This window comes from Arachis hypogaea, chromosome 10, assembly GCF_003086295.3.
Source record: "Arachis hypogaea cultivar Tifrunner chromosome 10, arahy.Tifrunner.gnm2.J5K5, whole genome shotgun sequence".
Taxonomy (NCBI): Eukaryota; Viridiplantae; Streptophyta; class Magnoliopsida; order Fabales; family Fabaceae; genus Arachis; species Arachis hypogaea.
In genome coordinates this window covers 49,210,535-49,231,946 of record NC_092045.1, presented here as the reverse complement: position 1 = coordinate 49,231,946, position 21,412 = coordinate 49,210,535, and the positions used below count along the sequence as shown (strand labels likewise).

The following is a 21,412-nucleotide window of genomic DNA, read 5'->3' as shown; positions in this document are numbered from 1 at the left end:
TTGGGTCAGCCCCGTGCATGTTGTGCCCAAGAAGGGAGGAATCACTGTGGTTCTCAATGAGAGGAACGAACTGATACCTACAAGGACCGTCACAGGATGGCGGATGTGTATCGACTATCGGAAACTCAATGAAGCCACACGAAAGGATCATTTTCCTCTCCCATTCATGGATCAGATGTTGGAAAGACTCGCAGGACATGCTTATTACTGTTTTCTTGATGGTTATTCAGGATATAACCAAATAGTAGTTGATCCTAGAGACCAAGAGAAAACTTCATTTACCTGTCCATATGGAGTGTTTGCCTACAGGCGCATGCCATTTGAGCTATGTAATGCACCTGCGACTTTCCAACGCAGCATGCTTTCTATATTCTCATATATGATAGAGAAATTCATTGAGGTTTTTATGGATGATTTCTCGGTATTTGGAGATTCTTTTACTAGTTGCTTGAATCACCTGACCTTGGTATTGAAAAGATGCCAAGAGACCAATTTGGTCTTGAACTGGGAGAAATGTCACTTTATGGTGACGGGAGGAATAGTTCTTGGCCATAAGATTTCTAACCAAGGAATCGAAGTGGACAGGGCTAAAGTAGAACTTATTGAAAAGCTCCCTCCACCCAGTGATGTCAAGGCAATTAGAAGCTTTTTAGGGCAGGCTGGCTTTTACAGAAGATTTATTAAAGATTTTTCAAAAATAGCTAAGCCATTGAGTAATCTCCTTGTATCAGATACACCATTCATCTTCGATGAAACCTGCATGCTGGCATTCGAGCATTTTAAAGAAAGATTGTCCTCTGCCCCTATCATCTTCCCACCTGATTGGAACTTACCCTTTGAATTGATGTGTGATGCATCTGACTTTGCAGTAGGGGCAGTGTTAGGGCAGAGGAAAAATAACTTAGTCCATGTAATATAGTATGCTAGCAAGGTCCTCAATGATGCTCAAAGAAATTATACCACTACTGAAAAGGAATTGCTAGCCATAGTTTTTGCATTTGACAAGTTTAGATCATACCTCATTGGTGCTAAAGTAATTATTTTTACAGATCAACAACACTTAAATATTTATTTGCCAAGCAAGAATCAAAACCAAGACTAATAAGATGGATCTTATTATTGCAGGAGTTTGATATTGAAATCAGAGACAAGAAGGGAGTGGAGAACAAGTTGGCAGATCACCTATCCAGGATTCCTCATGAGGAAGGGGAAACACATGATATGAGTGTGAATGAGCTCTTCCCTGATGAGCAGTTAATGACAGTACACAAAGCCCCATGGTTTGCAGACATCGCCAACTTCAAGGCAAATGGGGCTCTACCTCCATGAATCAATAAACATCAAAAGTGGAAGCTCATGAATGATGCAAAATACTTTGTCTGGGATGAGCCTTATCTCATCAAGAAGTGTTCAGATGGAATCCTTAGAAGATGTGTTTCAGAAGAGGAAGGACGAGAAGTACTATGGAATTGCCACGGCTCATGCTACGGAGGCCACTTTGGAGGGGACAGGACTGCAGCAAAGGTGTTACAAAGTGGATTCTTTTGGCCCACCCTTTTCAAGGATGCTAAAGAATTGGTAAGGAGTTGCAACGAATGCCAAAGATCTGGGAACTTGCCCAAAAGAAATGCCATGCCACAGAATTTCATTTTGGAACTGGAAGTATTTGATGTGTGGGGAATAGATTTCATGGGACCATTCCCAACCTCATATGCAAACAAGTACATATTGGTAGTAATGGATTATGTGTCCAAATGGGTAGAGGCCATTGCAACCCCAACAAATGACAACAAAGTGGTCATGAACTTCCTCAGGAAGAATATTTTTAGCCGGTTCGGAGTCCCAAGAGCCCTCATTAGTGATGGAGGGAGCCATTTTTGTAACAAACCACTAGAGACTCTTCTCCTACGATATGGGATGAAACACAAGGTAGCCACACCTTACCATCCCCAAATAAGTGGACAAACGGAGATATCCAACAGAGAGCTAAAGAGAATTCTGGAGAAGACTGTAGGTGCATCAAGAAAAGATTGGGCAAAGAAGCTGGATGATGCTCTTTGGGCATACAGGACCGCATTCAAAACACCACTGGGAATGTCCCCATATCAACTGGTTTATGGGAAAGCTTGCCATTTACCACTAGAATTGGAACACAAAGCTCTCTGGGCCATCAAGATACTGAACTTTGACAGCATTGTTGCTGGTGCAAAGAGAATCTTGCAACTGCAAGAGATGGAGGAATTCAGGTCACAAGCCTATGAAAATACTAAAATATATAAGGAGAAGGCAAATAGGAGACATGACCTGCATCTTGCACCCAGGGATTTCGAAAAAAGGCAGCAAGTACTCCTCTACAATTCCAAATTGAGACTATTCCCAGGAAAACTCAAATCGAGGTGGTCAGTGCCTTTCATTGTCACTAAAGTCTCACCATATGGACACATCGAAGTCATGGATGAAAGGTCAGGGAGGACTTTCACAGTGAACGGACAAAGACTCAAGCATTATCTGGGCAACATGGGGGGAACCCCAGAGTAAACTATCATCTCAAGTAGAGGAGGAATCGTCAAGCTAGTGATGATAAAGAAGCGCTTTGTTGGGAGGCAACTCAACCTTAGGTAACTACTTTTTCAGCTGCATTTCAATAAAGATCACAAGTTGTTTCCCCTGCATTGCAAGAGCTAAGTTTGGTGTTCCACACCAAAATAATTCAAGAGTGAAAGTGCGATTCTAAGTTTGGTGTCCCACCAGAGGATGCTAGTTAGAATCACACTATACTCTCAAAGCACATTGCTAGCTCTAACCAATTAAGGGAACCACTTGGATATAGATTAATCTTTAGTTAATTGGTTGCTAACAGCAAGATACGAGGTTCTACGCATGCATGCAATGTTTTGTAGTAAACAAGGAGCTAAGTTTGGTGTTCACACACCCAAAATAAGTTCAGAAATCATAAGCATACATGCGAGCTGACTATTCCTCAAGTGCTTGGGAAACAAGCAACTTCCAATAACCTTGCAGGAAGCTTATGAGGAGATGGTGCACCTTCAACTAAGAAAGTAAGGCATCAAGAACTATGACAATGACAACAAGAAGGCAACTGGATTGGCGGAGCAAACCATCTCTCAAAGGTTGTATTGCTACTTAATTCCATCTACTCATCTTGTTAAAAATTGGAAGTCCGAATGCACTGTTAATTAATAGTCATGCATTGATTGGAACCTAGTTCAACTCTGCATTTTAAGTTTTATTGCTTAGGTCTATGTTTGCTGGTTCTTTATGTCACTGCACCATTACTTTACTTAATTGTATGTTTGTCCTTAGAATCAAATGAAAAAGAGAATGAGTGTTTTTAAAGACCAGAGAGGAGTTCATAATATGGAGTAATTTTCTGAATCTTTGGTGTGATCATAAGTTAGCTAAGTTGGTTCAACCATGAGGTGGGAAGACAACTATTTGTCCTGAATACTTTGCTTTGAATACACCCATGAGACTAAGTAAATAGCAAGATCCTAATAAGAGAAAGGGAAAGAACACTTAAAGTGAAAAACAAAAGAAAAAGAGTAAGCAATAAGGCTAGGCACCAATGGTTTTAATCTTGAGGCATGTGTCTATGGTGTTCTTGTGTGAGGGATCTACTTGGATGAATAAGCTCTTAGGGGTGCCTCATCACTTAGTAACTTGGGTTAACTAACTCGGGATTATCAGCTGAAAGTCCACTATCAAGAGTAACCCTCACTACAGAGCATTTAGTAACCCAAAGAGGTGCTGGACACCAAGGTCTCAAGAAAATAAAATAAATAAACCATATGCCTGTGGTGTGTATGTATGGGGGAGAGACTTGAAGAAGTAAGTCCGTAGGGGTATTTCAACACCTAGCACCTTGAACCAACTGGTTCGGGAGTGTTGGCTGAAAGCTTATTTTAAAGAGTTGCCCCCTTACAGAGCACCTAGCCTGAAAAACACAAATAAGCCCTGAAATGACAATAAAAGAATCAATAAAAGTCTCATGGTATGTAAGTAAAACCAGTGTTTTAGAACATGATAAATGTCTGAAAGCCAGTAATGGAATGAACCTAAGTTGCTATGCATGAAACCACCATAAAATCAGTAACATGACCTCCACAAGAATGATTCATTTCTCTTGGCATTCCATTCATTGTTCTCTTGTTCCAGTACTTGCTTAGGGACAAGCAAGCTTTAAGTTTGGTGTTGTGATGCAAGGGCATCTTGGCCAGTTTCACTGACCCTTTCTTTACTGTTTTTAGGGTAGTTTCATGTATTTCCTTAGGAAATAAGCTAGTTTTGGGTAGATATTCACTTACACCTTGATTCAAGCATACATTGTGCATTTTACATGATTTCATGAGGATTTTGAATGAATTTAGTGACAAATTGTATGTTGCGTTACCCATGACTTGGACTAGAACTTTGATGCACTCTATTGCTTGATTTCAGGACCAAAGGAAGCAAGGAGGAACCACTTAGCAGTCACGTTAATCTAATTAACGTGGCCACTAACGTGGAATGGGAGGTAACTTGCAAAGTTAATGAGAAAAGTGATTGCCAATAACGCTCTCGAAGCCATCATTGCCCACGTTAAGAGTGACGTTAACTAAGTTAACATGAGCTCTAACGTGAAGAAAGGATTTTGAGCCAACGTTAGTGACACTTAACATTATCACTAACGTTGGCCAATGATCATAAGTGGCCACGTTAGAGTCCACGTTAACTTGGTTAACGTGGCCTCTAATGTTAACAAGGGGAAGGAAGCCAACGTTAGTGACATTCAACATTGTCACTAACGTTGGCCTAAGGTGCAATGAACCACGTTAAATTCCACGTTAACTTGGTTAACGTGGGAGCTAACGTAAGAGGCAAGAATGGTCGACAACGTTAGTGACACCCAACATTGTCACTAACGTTGGAAGCAAGCACAAAACCCCAAGGAGCCACGTTATCTTCTACGTTAACTTAGTTAACGTGGAAGCTAACGGCAATGAGTGAAAGATGAGCCAACGTTAGTGACACTCAACATTGTCACTAACGTTGGAAATGGTTTGCAAAGCCACGTTAGAAGCCACGTTAACCTAGTTAACGTGGACTCTAACGTGAATAGGGGCATATTGGAACGTTAGTGACAATGTTGAGTGTCACTAACGTTCTCGAAGATTGGCATGCCTACGTTAAAAGAGCCACGTTAACTAAGTTAACGTGGATTCCAACGTGGGAAAGGGGGAGGCTCTCAACGTTATTGGGAAAGTTGAATCCCAATAACGTGTGCGAAGGACAAAGAGGCAACGTTAGTGGCAACCTTTGTGTCAATAACGTTGAGGTTAACGTGGCTTTTACTTGGGTAAGAAATGTTAGTGAAAAAGTTGAATGACACTAACGTTTTCGAACCCATTTTCTCACTGAATGTTAACACCTCTAACGTCTTGAGCTAAAGTCTTTGCCCACTTTCTCTCTGCAAGTAAAACCAAGCCCAAGTGAAGAAGAGAACTGCTACAAATTGAAGATCCAAAGGCCCAAGACTTGAAGAATCAACTAGAAGAATAGAAGAGTAGTATATATAGGAGTAGCTTTGAATTATTTAGGGAGTTGGAAAGCGTTCTGAAAGGAAAAAGCATTACTCTCTATATTTTACTTTCTCTGCTCTTCTTGTTCAGAATGTATTCTCCATCTTTGTTTTCAGTTTTTAGAGCTATGAACAACTAAACCCATTTCATTAAGTAGGGAGCTCTGTTGTAATTTGACGGATCAATACTAGTTTTCTTCATTCTTCTTCTATCTTTTCTCTTGATTTTACTTGAAAGCTTTTGATCTTCATCCCATTGGGTAGTTATCTTGGAAAAGAAACTATTCAAACTTGGATCCTTTCTGAACCTTGAAAGAGGAATGAAGAGATCAAGCTAGAAATGCTTTTTCATGCTGGACCAAATTGGGTTTGGATGGATATGTGACTATAATCCTCTCAAAACTTGATTTGGGAAATGCATGTGGTATAATCAGTGACCACACTTCATCTCTTCTCATGAGCAATTGACCAAGGAATTGGCTTTTGATCAAGATTTGAGAGATTGAATTGCAAGAAATTGTAATTCAATCAATTAAGATTGCCAAGGAGATCAATGAGTGCATTGATTGAGGAAGAGATGAAAATGAACTTGATCTGGAGAATTGCAACATCTCCTATGCCCAATGAACTCCCCAATTCTGATCTCACCCATTCTCTTTAATTTCTACGTTTATTTTCATGAGCAAAAACCCCATTCCCATTTACAATTCAGCAATTTAATTTCAGTCATTTACTTCCAGTTCTTTAATTCTAGCATTTACTTTTCCATCATTTACATTCCCGCCATTTTATTTTCTGCAACTCTCAACCCAAATTCTGAATTCGCTCAACTAGAACAATCTTCTAATTAAAGTTGCTTGATCAATCAATCCCTGTGGGATTCGACCTCACTCTATTGTGAGTTTTTACTTGACGACAAATTCGGTACACTTGCTGAAGGAAATTTGTTGAGAGACAATTTCCACCTGCATCAGCAATGCAACAACTCATTAACAAAGGTAACTAAACATTGGTGTTGAAAAGAAAGTAACTAACCCAAGGAAGTCGGTATCGACCTCCCCAAACTTAAAGATTGCACCGTCCTCGGTGCATGCAAAGATGTACAAGTGGACGGTTTACTGCAACTGCTGGGCTTTCTCCAAAGATTGTCGGTGTGAGCGGAAATTGGCAGATTAAGAATTAATTAGAGAAATGGCGTTGTGAGTACAGTTCTTAACCGGCAAAAATCCACTCATCAATTTAGAAAAGGGTTGTCACAAATTTTAGAAATAAAATACTGGGAGTATGAGTCCCAGGTCGTCTCCCAACGAGTTGCAGGAAGATGTGTTTTTTTATCAATTAGAGGTTTTCAAAAGGGGTTTTAAATTTTATGAACAGAAAATTAAATTAGAGAATTTATATGATTTAAATAAAATCTTGACCGGGAGAAGATTAATTGGAAGTTCTATCCTTGTTAGAATTTTATCAAGAGCAATTAATAATTAGTCATTGTTTACTTTTAGTTAACCATCAACGAATGAAGGAAAGTCAAATTAAAAGTCAACTTCTATTCACAAGTCCTAATCCTCTCCCTTAGGAAGGATTAGAGTTAGTGACTAACAAGCCAACCAATAATGAACCAATTACAATTGAACTCTTGAGTATTCTAACTCAAGGTTCTCCTTTTAACCATCTCCCAATCAAGTTGGAAAATTACTCCATCATCATAATTGTAGACTTCACAAAATCAATAGAAGAAATAGGAGAAGACATAATAAATAATAATAAAAGAGATTAATTAAAAGTAAAAATAGTCTTGTATTAATAAACTATGAAAAATAATCCAATGTCAACTCTGGATAATTTAGGAATATGGAAGAGTAAATGAAAAGTAAAATAACAAGCTATAATGACTAGTATCGGAGGTAGACTCTTCTCAAAAAGCTAAAGCCGAAATTCTTCAAAATCCTAATTTATGAACGTTCAAGTAAGAAACCTAGGGGAGGAGTAAATTCAGATCTAAAAACATGAAATTATGCAGAATGAATTGTTGTTCTTGTCTCTGCATGTTCCCTGGCTCTAATATGTATTTCTGGGCCGAAAACTGGGTTGAAATGTGGCCCAGAATCTGTGCCAGCGACTTCTGTAATTCTGCAGATCGCGCACGTCATGCGGCCATGACATCCACGGGTTCGCGTCACTCAGCGTTGCTCGTACCACGCGTGCGCGTCGTCCATGCATTCACGTCGTTTGTGCAGCTTCCAATCCGCGCAGTTGCGTTAGGCACGCGAGCGCATCACTTTGATTTCTTCCATCTCGCGCGGTCGCGTGAGCCATGCGACCGCATGACTTCTCGCTGGTCATCTCTTGAATTCCTTGTGTTCCTTCCATTTTTGTACGCTTCCTCTTCATTCCTTATGCCATCCTTGCCTTGTGAAGCCTGAAACACTTAACACACAGATCACGACATCAAATGGTACGAAGGAAGATAAAAATATACAGCTAAAAGTTCTTTAGGAAGCAAGTTATCAATCCTAGAATATTTTTAGGAAGGAATTGTAAATACATGCAAATCATATGAATAAGCGGGTGAAGACTTGATAAAACCACACAATATGAATCATAAAATAGTGGTTTATCAACCTCCCCACACTTAAACATTAGCATGTCCTCATGCTAAGTTGAAGGAGATAAATATGAATGAATAGGAACATGTAAGACTCACGCAATGCAACCTATATACATATGAATGCAACTACATGATTTTGTCTACATGATTAAATAGATAAGTTCTCTAAGATAAAACATGGGGCAGATTTCACTAATTCAATTCATATTGTAAAAGCAGATAAATTTGTAAGAAGATAGCTCGTGAAAGCAGGGAATACAGGACTGAGCATTGAACCCTTACTGTTGGTGCGTGTGCACTCTAATCATCTCCAGTATATGGGGTAATCACTCTATCCTTCTCTAATCATGCTTTCAAAAATTTTGTTTTTCACCTAATCAATCAACAATTTTAAAATGCCAATGCAAACATCATGAGGTCTTTTCATGGTTGTAATGGGGCTAAGGTAAGGGTGAGGGTACACATATGGCTAAGTGAGCTTATACATTGAATCTTTAATTAGCTAAGCTCTCAGCTAACATACATATATTCTATATAATTTTAACATTCATCTTAGCTACCCAAAATCTCCTTTTCACATTTCATATTCATGCATCAACCTTTATTTTAATTTTATCACATGTGCATTGATTATTAAACTCTGACTTATCATTGGGGTGATTTTGTCCCCTTATTTACTAACATAAAGGAAACTTTCTTCTCTTTTTTTTTAATATAGTTTATCAATGCACATAGATTTGTAATGTTCTTTTATGGTTTCACATTAATAGGTACCCAATTTCCCTTTATTTCATCATGACATATTCTCCTATTACCCTTTATTCCCACAATTTTCCCATACTTAGTTAACACACATTCTATCTTAAGCTAACCAAAGATTCAATTGGGATTTTTCATTTTTTTTCTACTTAAGGCTAGTAATGTGGTAAAATATAGAATAAATGGGATTAACAACGGCTCAAAGTGGTTAACAAAGGTAATTAAAAGGGTTGGCTTAGTTGGGATATGTGAGCTAAACAAACAATTGCCTCAATCATATGCATGCACATAACACATTAACATTGGACATATAGGATAAAAGAAAATTCAGATTACAATCATAGAGAAGAAAACACACGAGAAAAAAAATGTTTATGGTTAAATAGTGTAACCATGTATTTAGGCTCAAAGTCTCACAGGTTATGTGTTCTTTTAGCTCAAAAATCCTATTCCAATTTCAACTTCAAACAAATTTAACATAAATGTTTTGATTTAAATTAGTGAAATTTTCGAAAGAATATATGGTCTTAAAAGAAACGTATTATCTTTTCAATCAGGTAGAACATTCATGCAATTAACCTACTAATATGCAATCTATCCTATTCTAAAGAAAAAGAAGTTGGTGTTAGGGGGAAAGAATTACCTCCGAAAGTCAGGTACTGACCGACCTCCCCACACTTAAGGCTTTGCACCATCCTCGGTGCCATCTGTCAGGAATAAGGGTGGGCTGGTGGCAGTGTCTCCGTAGTCGGGAACGTCATGGCTTCCTGTGCTGGTAAAGACAGTGGAGTCCGGAGTGCCTGGGTCCTCGTCAGGTCTGTGGTTACCTGTGAGTAGCTCTTTGAGGTATTTGAATCGGCGGTGATTGCGGCGCTCTCGGAGCTTTGCCTTCTGGTCTTATTGGTCCAACCTCTTCAGTATTTGATGCAGCAGCTAACTAGTAGTTGGTGGAATGTTTGCAGTATCGTCTGTGGACTGGCTGGTAGTGGCAGGTGGTGGCCTGAGATATCTCTCGTTAGGGACGTACTGATCATCCCCAGCTCTGTAGGAAACTCCGGCTACTGAGACAAGATCTGAGACCAAGGTGAGGAAAGGAAGGTTGCCCGCGATTTGCACGTGTCCCATAGCATTTCGGATGTGTCTCGGTAGATTTAGAGGCTGGTCTGTGAGGATGCACCATAGTAGAACGGCCATGTCTGCGGTGAAGGAGGACTCATGAGTGCTCGAAAAGACGTAATGGGACATAATCTGTGCCCATACGTAAGCCTCTAAGGTGAGTTCAGAAGCCGAGATTCCCTTAGGACGAGAACGATGGTATCCGAAGATCCATTTGTGGCCAGGTTGTGCGATAACTCTGAGAATAGCGTCCCAGTCAAATTTGTACGCCTGGCGCTTGAGTGCGGCTTCTTGAAACGCGTCCAATCCTTATGGAGCAGGGAGAAGATTCAGGGCTCACTGAATGGCCTCTTTTGTAATGGGGACTTGCTTCTGACGGACATAAACAGACTGCAGGGTCGGCAGGTGAAAATTGGAGTAGAACTCAACAACCCAAGAAAGATTAACCTCTCGTGGCTGTCTCTGTAGGAATCCCCAATATCTGTGTGCAATTTTTGGCTCAACAAAGTTGGCAATACGAGGTGGAAGGATAAGAAGGTGTTCGTTGTTGTAATTCCGAGCTGCCAGAATGGGGAACATCTGCTCACAGTAACGATTGGAAAATCGTGCAGTGTCCTTTGTTGGGAATGCTTTTTTCTTTTCATCGACCTTTATTTTAATTCTTTTTGTTGAGGGTTTAACTGCAGTTGAAGAAGGCTCTGCCACTAATGCTCATTTGTTCCTTTTCTTGCTGCGGATTTAGGGGTAGCTTTCTCCTTGCCTTTCTTGGTGGCAATCCTGAAAGGAAAATAGGAGAAACATGAATATTTCAAGGGTTATAGCAAGGAAAAGAGAATAGGAAATGTGGTAATCAATGCCCAGGAAGGGATAATGATGTGAACACATGGTCATGACTACATGTGGCAAATCAACAATGGAAATAAAAAAAGTGCATGTGATGACAGTTAAATGCCAGGTGTTTATTGGCATGCCGGCAGGGGCATGAGTAGCATAGATCAAGCATTCAATGTCCAAGTTAGATTACCAAGTCTTTCCAACTAACAATTTGCTTGTAATAACAATCATATTTAATTAATAAAATATAAAAAGGGTTTTGTGAAAAGCAGGCATTCAGAGTAGTAGATTGAAAGAAATCTAAAAATAGTGCAAAATGCCATATGGGCGTTTTCACAAACACATAGCATGCATGTTAAATAAGGTATGAAAAATATTAATTTTGAACATGCAAGTAACCCTTATAAAAATAATATATAATTGTTAAACAAGTCCTAAACAATTCACAAGCAACATATAAGAATAATGACCCAAATAAATTTCTAACACCAATAGAAGGAAGAAGAAAAGAAAAAGAAAAAATGGATAGAAAAAGTAGAAGAGAAAGAAAAAGAAAACTTGAAAATAAGAAGAGGAAAGAAAAAGTAGGGAGGGGAGAAGAGAAGAAAAAACCTTGATAATGGAGGTAGGAAAGAGGGGGTAGAAGAGAGAAAGAAGGGAGGAAGAAGGAAAGGGGGAAAAATAAAATAGGAATGGGATGAGAAAAGAAAAGATAATCTGGCAGATTTGAATGAGTTGGGCGGCGCAAGCGACGCGGACGCATGGGGACGCGGTTGCGTGGAAAGCCCTTAAATAAAATGACGCAGACGCGTCGGTCACGCAGACGCGTGACATGATTTGTGCTAGTGGCGCGAGGGCAGCTTCGCGCTCGCACAACTCTCTGTTCAAATTATGTTTTGCCAAAATTTAAGGTGACGCGATCGCGTGGATGGCCAGATTGAGAAAACGACGCGGACGCGTGGGGCACGCGTTCGCATGGCAGGGCTTGTGTGACTAGCACAAGTGCAGCCTAGCTCCAGCACAACTCACTGCCATACACCCTTTTATGTCGAATTGCAGAGCCACGCGTTCGCGTGGTTGACGCGGACGCGTGGGGAGGCCTTGTTACGAATGATGCAATGGCGGCATCCACGCAGACGCATGGATCAAATGGTGCCAGTGGCACGCCTCCAGCCACATACCTACGCAACTCTCTGTCTCTTTTTTTTAATGATGCGAAGGCACAACGACGCGAGCGCGTCAGCGACGCTGGCGCGTCGCATGCCGTATACCATTTTTTTTAATTAAAAATATGCAATATGCAGTATGCGGATGAGATGCAAAAGATAGGCATTAGTACTGAGAAGAGTTATTGATGAGGGAAGATAAGGAGAGGAGAAGAAATGATCATACCATGGTGGGTTGTCTCCCACCCAGCACTTTGCTTTAACGTCCTTAAGTTGGATGCTTCACTAGCTCAGTCTTCTGCTGTGGGCAGATCTTCCAAGAGGAAGATCTCTAGTTCCTGGTTTTTCGCCATCTTTTCACCATGGAATAACTTCAAGCAATGTTCATTGAGCTTGATAAGTTCAGAGCTTGAAGGATGGCTTAAGTGAAAGACTTTGTATGGTTCCACCTTCTCTACTCGATACGGACCATCCCATCTGGATCTCAGCTTGCCTGGCATGAGTCGCATTCTGGAGTTGTAAAGTAGGACTAAGTCCCCTGGTTGGAATTCTCTTCTTTTAATGCCCTCGTCATGCACAGCCTTCACTTTCTCTTTATACAGCCTGGAGTTTTCATAAGCTTCAAGGCGAAGGCTCTCTAATTCTTGCAGTTGCAACTTCCGTTCAGCTCCGGCCCTCTCATAGTCCATGTTGCATTCCTTTACCACCCAGAAGGCCTTGTGTTCTAACTCAACTGGAAGATGACAGGCCTTTCCATAAACCAAGCGGAAAGGACTCATCCCAATCGGTATCTTATATGCTATCTGATATGCCCAAAGCACATCTTGGAGCCTGGTGCTCCAGTCCTTCCTATGAGGCTTGACTACCTTTTGCAGTATACATTTTATCTCTCTGTTAGACACTTCTGCTTGCCCATTAGTCTGGAGGTGATAGGCGGTTGATACATTATGAATGATCTCGTGCCTCTTTAGTAAACCTGTTAGTCTCCTGTTACAAAAGTGAGTGCCTTGATCGCTCACGATTCCTCGTGGTGATCCAAAGCGACAAATAATATGATTTCTAACAAAGGAAACAACGGTGTTAGCATCATCAGTACGGGTAGGAATTGCTTCCACCCATTTAGAAACATAATCTATAGCTAACAATATATAAAGATGGCTATTAGAATTTGGAAATGGACCCATGAAGTCAATGCCCCAAACATAAAAAATTTCACAGAAAAGTATAATTTGTTGAGGCATTTCATCCCTCTGGGATATATTACCAAACCTTTGGCATGGAGAACAAGATTTACAAAGATCAGCAGCATCTTTAAAAAGAGTAGGCCACCAGAATCCACAGTCTAAAACTTTTCTAGCAGTTCGTTGAGGGCCAAAATGTCCTCCACTCTCAGATGAGTGGCAGGCCTCTAAAATGGACTGAAATTCTGATTGAGGTACACACCATCTAATTACCTGGTCAGCACCACACCTCCATAGATATGGGTCATCCCATACATAGTATTTAGACTCGCTTTTCAGCTTGTCTCTCTGATGCTTAGTGAAATCAGGAAGAAAAGTATGGCTAACTAGATAATTAGCTACAAGTGCATACCAAGGGACTACATCAGATACTGCCTGTAAGCTATCAAATGGGAAATTATCATTGATAGGAACGGAGTCATCTTTAATGTGCTCAAGGCGACTCAAGTGGTCAGCCACTAAATTCTGGTTACCACTCCTATCTTTAATTTCCAGATCAAATTCTTGCAGCAGTAGCATCCAACGTATTAGTGGTGCACGAAATTGCAATCACACTTTTGCAACTCCGCACAACTAACCAGCAAGTGCACTGGGTCGTCCAAGTAATACCTTGCGTGAGCAAGGGTCGATCCCACGGAGATTGTCGGCTTGAAGCAAGCTATGGTTATCTTGTAAATCTTAGTCAGGATATCAGAAATTATCAGGATTGATTGTGAAAGACAAAAGAACATGAAATTATTACTTGTTTTGCAGTAATGGAGAATAGGTTGAGGTTTTGGAGATGCTCCATCTTCTGAATCTCTGCTTTCCTACTGTCTTCTTCATCAAACACGCAAGGCTCCTTCCATGGCAAGCTGTATGTAGGGTTTCACCGTTGTCAATGGCTACCTCCCATCCTCTCAGTGAAAATGTTCCTATGCTCTGCCACAGCATGGCTAATCATCTGTCGGTTCTCGGTCAGGCCGGAATAGAATCCAGCGATTCTTTTGCGTCTGTCACTAACACCCCGCCTGCTAGGAGTTTGAAGCACGTCACAGTCATTCAATCATTGAATCCTACTCAGAATACCACAGACAAGGTTTAGACCTTCCGGATTCTCTTGAATGCCGCCATCAGTTCTAGCTTATACCACGAAGATTCCGGTTAAAGAATCCAAGAGATATCTACTTAATCTAAGATAGAACGGAGGTGGTTGTCAGGCACACGTTCATAGTTGAGAATGATGATGATTGTCACGGATCATCACATTCATCCGATTTAAGGACAAGTAGTATCTTAGAATGAAAGCAAGCATGATTGAATGAGAAACAGTAGTAATTGCATTAATCCATCAAGACACAGCAGAGCTCCTCACCCCCAACCATGGGGTTTAGAGACTCATGCCGTGGAAGATACACAAAGAAAACGTGTAAAGTGTCATGAGGTACTGATACAATGTCAAATGATCCTATTAATAGTAAACTAGTAGCCTAGGGTATACAGAGATGAGTAAATGACTTAAAAATCCACTTCCGGGCCCACTTGGTGTGTGCTTGGGTTGAGCAATGAAGCATTTTCGTGTAGAGACCTTTTCTGGAGTTAAACGCCAGCTTTCATGCCAGTTTGGGCGTTTAACTCCAAGTTTTATGCCAGTTCCAGCGTTAAACGCTGGAATTCCTGAGGCTGATTTGCCACGCCGGTTTGGGCCATCAAATCTTGAGCAAAGTATGGACTATCATATATTGCTGGAAAGCCCAGGATGTCTACTTTCCAACGCCGTTGAGAGCGCGCCAATTGGGCTTCTGTAGCTCCAGAAAATCCACTTCGAGTGCAGGGAGGTCAGAATCCAACAGCATCTGCAGTCCTTTTTGGTCTCGGAATCAGATTTTTGCTCAGGACCCTCAATTTCAGCCAGAAAATACCTGAAATCACAGAAAAACACACAAACTCATAGTAAAGTCTAGAAAAGTGAATTTTAACTAAAAACTAATAAAAATATACTAAAAACTAACTAGATTATACTAAAAACATATTAAAAACAATGCCAAAAAGCGTATAAATTATCCGCTCATCAATTAGCCTTGGTTTAAACTCCTTTTTAGCTAATAAATATTTTAGAGCTGCATGGTCTGAGTACACTACTACCTTAGTACCAAGTAAATAGGCTCGGAATTTATCCAGAGCAAAAACAATAGCTAAAAGCTCTTTTTCAGTAGTAGTGTAATTAGATTGAGCAGCATCTAAAGTCTTAGATGCATAAGCAATTACAAAAGGGTCGTTATCTTCATGTTGAGCCAGTGCTGCTCTTACTGCATGATTGGAGGCGTCGCACATGATTTCAAATGGTTGACTCCAGTCTGGTCCCCTCACAATTGGAGCTTGAGTCAAGGCGGTCTTTAGCTTATCAAACGCTTGTTTGCAATTCTCACTGAACTCGAACTCAATGTCTTTCTGCAGTAGTCTGGATAAGGGTAGTGCTACCTTACTGAAGTCTTTGATGAATCTCCTATAAAAACCTGCATGGCCAAGGAACGAACGGACTTCCCTCACAGAGGAGGGGTAAGGTAAACTAGAAATAACATCCACCTTTGTTGGGTCTACAGAGATACCAGTATCAGAAACAACATGTCCTAGAACAATACCTTGTTTTACCATAAAATGACACTTTTCAAAATTTAAAACAAGGTTTGAACTAATACACCTGTCTAATACTTTAGATAAACTATCCAAGCAAAGGTTAAATGAATCACCATAAATGCAAAGGTCATCCATAAAAACTTCCATACAAGTCTCAATGAGATCAGAGAAAAGACTCATCATACACCTCTGGAAAGTAGCTGGTGTATTGCACAAGCCAAAGGGCATTCTTTTATAAGCATAAGTCCCAAAAGGACATGTAAAAGTAGTCTTTTCCTGATCTTTAGGAGCTATATGGATTTGAAAATAACATGTATAACCATCTAAAAAGCAGTAGTGAGATTTACCTGATAGGCGATCAAGCATCTGGTCAATGAATGGCAAGGGATAATGATCCTTGCGAGTGGCTTGGTTGAGACGCCTGTAGTCAATGCAAACTCTCCATACATTCTACACTTTGGTTGTCTGAAGTTCTCCTTGCTCATTCCTTATTGTTGTGACTCCAGACTTCTTGGGCACCACTTGTACTGGGCTGACCCATTCGCTATCTGAAATGGGGTAAATGATATCTGCTTCAAGTAGTATAGTAACTTCCTTCTTGACAACTTCTAAGATGGTGGGATTCAATCTTCTCTGAGGTTGACGGATAGGCTTTGCTCCTTCTTCTAAGAATATTCTATGTTTACAAACTTGAGGGCTGATGCCTACTATATCTGCCAAGCCCCATCCAATTGCTTTCTTATGCGTCCTCAATACACTAAGCAGTTGTTCTTCAAGTTGGGAAGTGAGCTCCCTTGCAATGATAACTGGAAACTTCTACTTGTCCTCAAGGTATGCATACTTGAGGTGTAGAGGAAGAGGCTTTAATTCCATTTTCTGCTCATGGTTTGGTTCTGGATTCTCTGGGGCTGGTGAAAATGGTGATGAATCTTCAGTATGTTCAGAGGGTGTCCCCACACTTGGATCTTGCTCTATGTGACTCTCTTCCATTTTTTTTTGCTGAGTTGAAGCTATAATTTCATCAATGATGTCACATTGGAATATGGAGTGATTTTCTGGGGATGCTTTATAGCTTTATCTAGATTGAAGCTCACTGTTCTGCCATCTACCTCAAAGGAATAGGTACCTGAAAAGGCATCCAGCTTGAATTTTGAAGTCTTCAAAAACGGTCTACCAAGCAGGATTGACGAAGGTCTCCCTGAGTCATTTTGGGGCATCTCCAGGATATAGAAATCAATGGGAAATGTGAGCCCCTTAATGATCACTAATACATCTTCAGCAATTCCAACCACTGTGATAATGCTTTTATCTGCTAACACAAAACGAGCTGCCGACCTTTTTATGGGAGGGAGCCTTAAAGCATTATATATAGACAAAGGCATAATACTCACGCATGCTCTTAAATCACACATACAGTCAGAAAATATAACACCTCCAATGGTACAGTTAACCATGCATGGGCCTGGATCACTGCATTTTTCAGGTATATTTCCCATTAAAGCAAATATAGAACTACCTAAAGGAATAGTTTCTAATTCGTTAATTTTATCTTTATGTATGCATAACTCTTAGAAACCTTGCATATTTAGGAACTTGCTGAATAACATCAAAAAGGGGAACAGTTACCTCAACCTTTTTTAAGATCTCTACCATTTTTGGATCAAGTTCCATCTGCTTTCTGGGCTTCTTAGCAAGGTATGGAAATGGAATATGAGTGGCGTCTTTTATAGCTTTAGCTTGCTGGGGTTCTGCACTCCTTGGTTGGGCTGCTTCTGCTTCAACCATGCCTTGTGCTTCATCTTCGTCTTCAGCATCCTCTACCTCAACCGCGTCCGCAGCTAGGGCATGTTCTGATGGGCTTGGTTCCTCTAAATTCTTCTCTTGCAGTGTGGTTCCAGATCTCAGGGTAATGGCATTGACGCCACCCTTGGGGTTGGGTAATGGTTAAGATGGGAGTCCACCAGAGCTTGAGGACTGGTTGTTAGAGTTATTCAATGATCTAATCTGTGAGACAAGGGCTTGTAAGGTAGAGTTCAGACCATTTATAGTAGAAGTAAGGTTGTTTTCCATGGCCTGCTGTCTTCGATCAATAGATTGTAGCAATTCATCATTAGGAGATGAAGAGGGGTAAGTGATTTGAGGGGTCTGCTGAGATGCTTGAGGTTGCGTTAGATGAGGTACTCTGTAGGCCAGATTCTGATTCTGCTGCCTGAAGTTGTTATTGTTAATCCACCTTTGATTTCTGATGCCAGGGCATCTACGCCAGTTTCAGTGACCTTTTCTTTACTTTTTTAAGGTAGTTTCATGCATTTTCTTAGTGAATAAGGCAAGTTTTGGATGAAAATACACTTACACCTTGATTCAAGCAACTATTGTTAATTTCACATGATTTCATGAGGATTTTGCTAGAATTGAATGAAAAATTGATGATGCATAATCTCATGGCTTTGGCTAGAGCTTTGATGCACTTTATTTGCTTGATTTCAGGAAAAAGGAAGAAATGAAGAACCACGTTAGTACTCACGTTAATCTAGTTAACGTAACAACTAAGGTGGAATGGTAAATAGCTTGCAACGTTAAGGAGATAAGTGATCACCAATAACGCCCGTGAAGCCATCATAAGCCCACGTTAATTGTCACGTTAACTAAGTTAACGTGGTAGTTAACGTGGAGACAAAAGAAAGCTCCAACGTTAGTGGTAAACGTGAACACCACTAACATTCCAAGATTTGGCAATGAGCCACGTTAAGAGTCACGTTAACTTAGTTAACGTGAACTCTAATGTGGAAGAGAGGAACAATGCCAACGTTAGTGACACTCACCTTTGTCACTAACGTTGGAAGATGGCATTAATACCACGTTAGTGGCCATGTTAACTTAGTTAACGTGAGCTCTAACAAAGGTAAGTGTCACTAATGCTCTTGAAGGTGAGGCATAGCCACGTTAAGAGCCACGTTAGTTACACTAACGTGAAATCTAATGTAGGGACAAAGGGCATAAGGCAACGTTAATGGGAAAGGTGAGTCCTAATAACGCTTGCGAAGGGTTATAAGCCAACGTTATTGGGAAAGGTGAGTCCCAATAATGCTAGCGAAGATTTACAAGGCAACGTTAGTGGTCACGTTAGTGCCACTAATGTTGGAGTTAACGTAGGCTATATGAGGTTGGAACGTTAGTGAAAATTGTGATTGCCACTAACGTTTTCGAACCCACAATGTCACTAAACGTTAACTTCACTAACGCCCATGCCTAATTCATACTTCTCTACAAGCTGGGCCCACAAAAGATTGGAACTGCTTCAACTCAAGATCCAAAGCGCACATCCAAGACTTGAAGAACTCACTAGAAGATGAAGAGGAGTAGTATATATAGGAGTAGTTTTGAGCTATAGAGAAGCTTGGCACTTTGGAGAACTACTCTCTGTATATATTTACGTTTTTGCACTTTTAGCTTGGATGTATTCTTTTCTACCATTTTCCATTTCTAGAGCTATGAACAACTAAACCTCTTTCATTGGGTTGGGGAGCTCTGTTGTAATTTGATGGATCAATTATAGTTTTCATTCTCTTCTTCTTTCTTCTCTTTTGATTTACTAGAAAGCTTTCGATCTTAATTCAATTGGTTAGTTGTCTTGGAAAAGAAACTCTTCATAATTGGATCTCCTTTGAGCCTTGGAAAAGGGATGAGGAGATCATGCTAGAAATGCTTTCTCATGTTGGACCAAATTGGGGTCTGGGCGAATATAGTGACATGTAATCCTCCCAACACTTTGATTTGGAAATACATGTGGTATAATCAGTGACCATACTTCATCTCTTCCCATGAGCAATTAAATCAAGGAATTGGAATCCAATCACCTAAGATTGCCAAGGAGATCAATAGATGCATTGATTGAGGAAGAGATGAAAATGAACTTGATCCGGAGAATGCAGCATCTCCTGAGCCCAATGAATTCCCCATTTCTGATCTTACCCATTCTCTTTATTTTCTGTCATTTATTTTTATGCTCATTACCCCAAAACCCCATTTAAGATTCTGCACTTTAATTTCTGCTATTTACTTTTTCATCATTTAAATTTCTGCAATTCTCAATCTACACTCTGTTTAGCTCAACTAGTATACTCTTCCAACTAAAGTTGCTTGACCAATCAATCCCTGTGGGATTCGACCTCACTCTATTGTGAGTTTTTACTTGACGACAAATTCGGTATACTTGCCGAAGGGAGATTTGTTGAAAGACAAGTTTTCGTGCATCAAGTTTATGGCGCCGTTACTGGGGATTGATTTTGTATCAACAATGATTAAGTTGGAAGCTCACTAGATTAAGCATTTTTCTTTTGTTTGTTTACTTTATTCAGTCATTTATTTTCACTTTGTTTAACTTCTTCCTCATCCTCTATACCCTCTCTGTTTTTTTCGTTCTTCCTTGTTATTATATACAATTTTGCTCACTAACCCACTAACTGTTTGATAATTTTCATCACTCACACTAACATTCACTCTAACAAGAATAACCTCTTCATTTTATCTCTTGCTGCTTGTTTTGTTAGTTGTATGACATGGAGAAGAGAGGGAACCTCAACTTCCTTCGATTCAAAACCTGAAAGAACCCTCTGGAGATTAAGGAGGGAAGCAAGAGGGAAATGAGTTGTTGGTGCTGAGAAAGAGGAAGAGTACTTTGAACCCAACATGGAAGAGAACTTGGAAAATAGTCATGAAGAAGAGGCTCACAACCATGCTAGAGAAGGCCTTGCAAATCATGCTGGGCAAGAAAGGAGAGTTCTATGATCCTACATCAATCCAAATCTAGGAAACTGTGGAAGTAGCATCCAGAAGCCCACCATACATGCTAACAACTTTGAACTAAAACCCCAGCTCATCACCCTTGTTCAGAATAACTGCTCATTTGGAGGAAGTGCTCAAGAAGACCCCAATCAACATCTAACTACCTTCCTGAGAATTTGTGACATTGTGAAGTCTAATGGAGTCCACTCGGATGTCTATAGGCTACTGTTGTTCCCTTTTTCACTCAGGGACAAGGCATCCAAGTGGCTCGAATCCTTTCCAAGGGAGAGTTTGATAAATGGGGAAGATGTGGTGAACAAATTTTTGGCAAGATTCTACCCTCCTCCAAAAATTAATAGGCTGAGAGCTAAGGTGCAGACTTTCAGGCAACAAGATGGTGAGACTCTCTATGAGGCATGGGAGAGGTTCAAGGATTTAACAAGAAGATGCCCACCATATATGTTCAATGAATGGGTTCAACTTCACATTTTCTATGAAGGTCTTTCCTATGAGTCAAAGAAGGCTGTAGATCATTCATCAAGGGGCTCTCTAAACAAGAAGAAAACCATTGAAGAAGCCATAGATGTCATTGAAATAGTAGCTGAGAATGACTACTTCTATGCCTCTAAAAGAAGTAACACTCGAGGCGTAATGGAACTGAACCACATGAATGCATTGCTAGCTCAAAATAAGATGATCACCAAGTAGC

At 40.3% G+C, this 21,412-nt stretch overlaps 1 non-coding gene across 1 annotated transcript; it reads right to left on the bottom strand.

Annotated features, from left to right (window-relative positions):
• Positions 1 to 21,060: 21,060 nt before the first annotated feature.
• On the bottom strand, positions 21,061 to 21,167 carry LOC112718925 (small nucleolar RNA R71). The gene has a single exon (XR_003161251.1). It is a non-coding gene; the product is annotated as a small nucleolar RNA R71 (small nucleolar RNA).
• Positions 21,168 to 21,412: the final 245 nt, after the last annotated feature.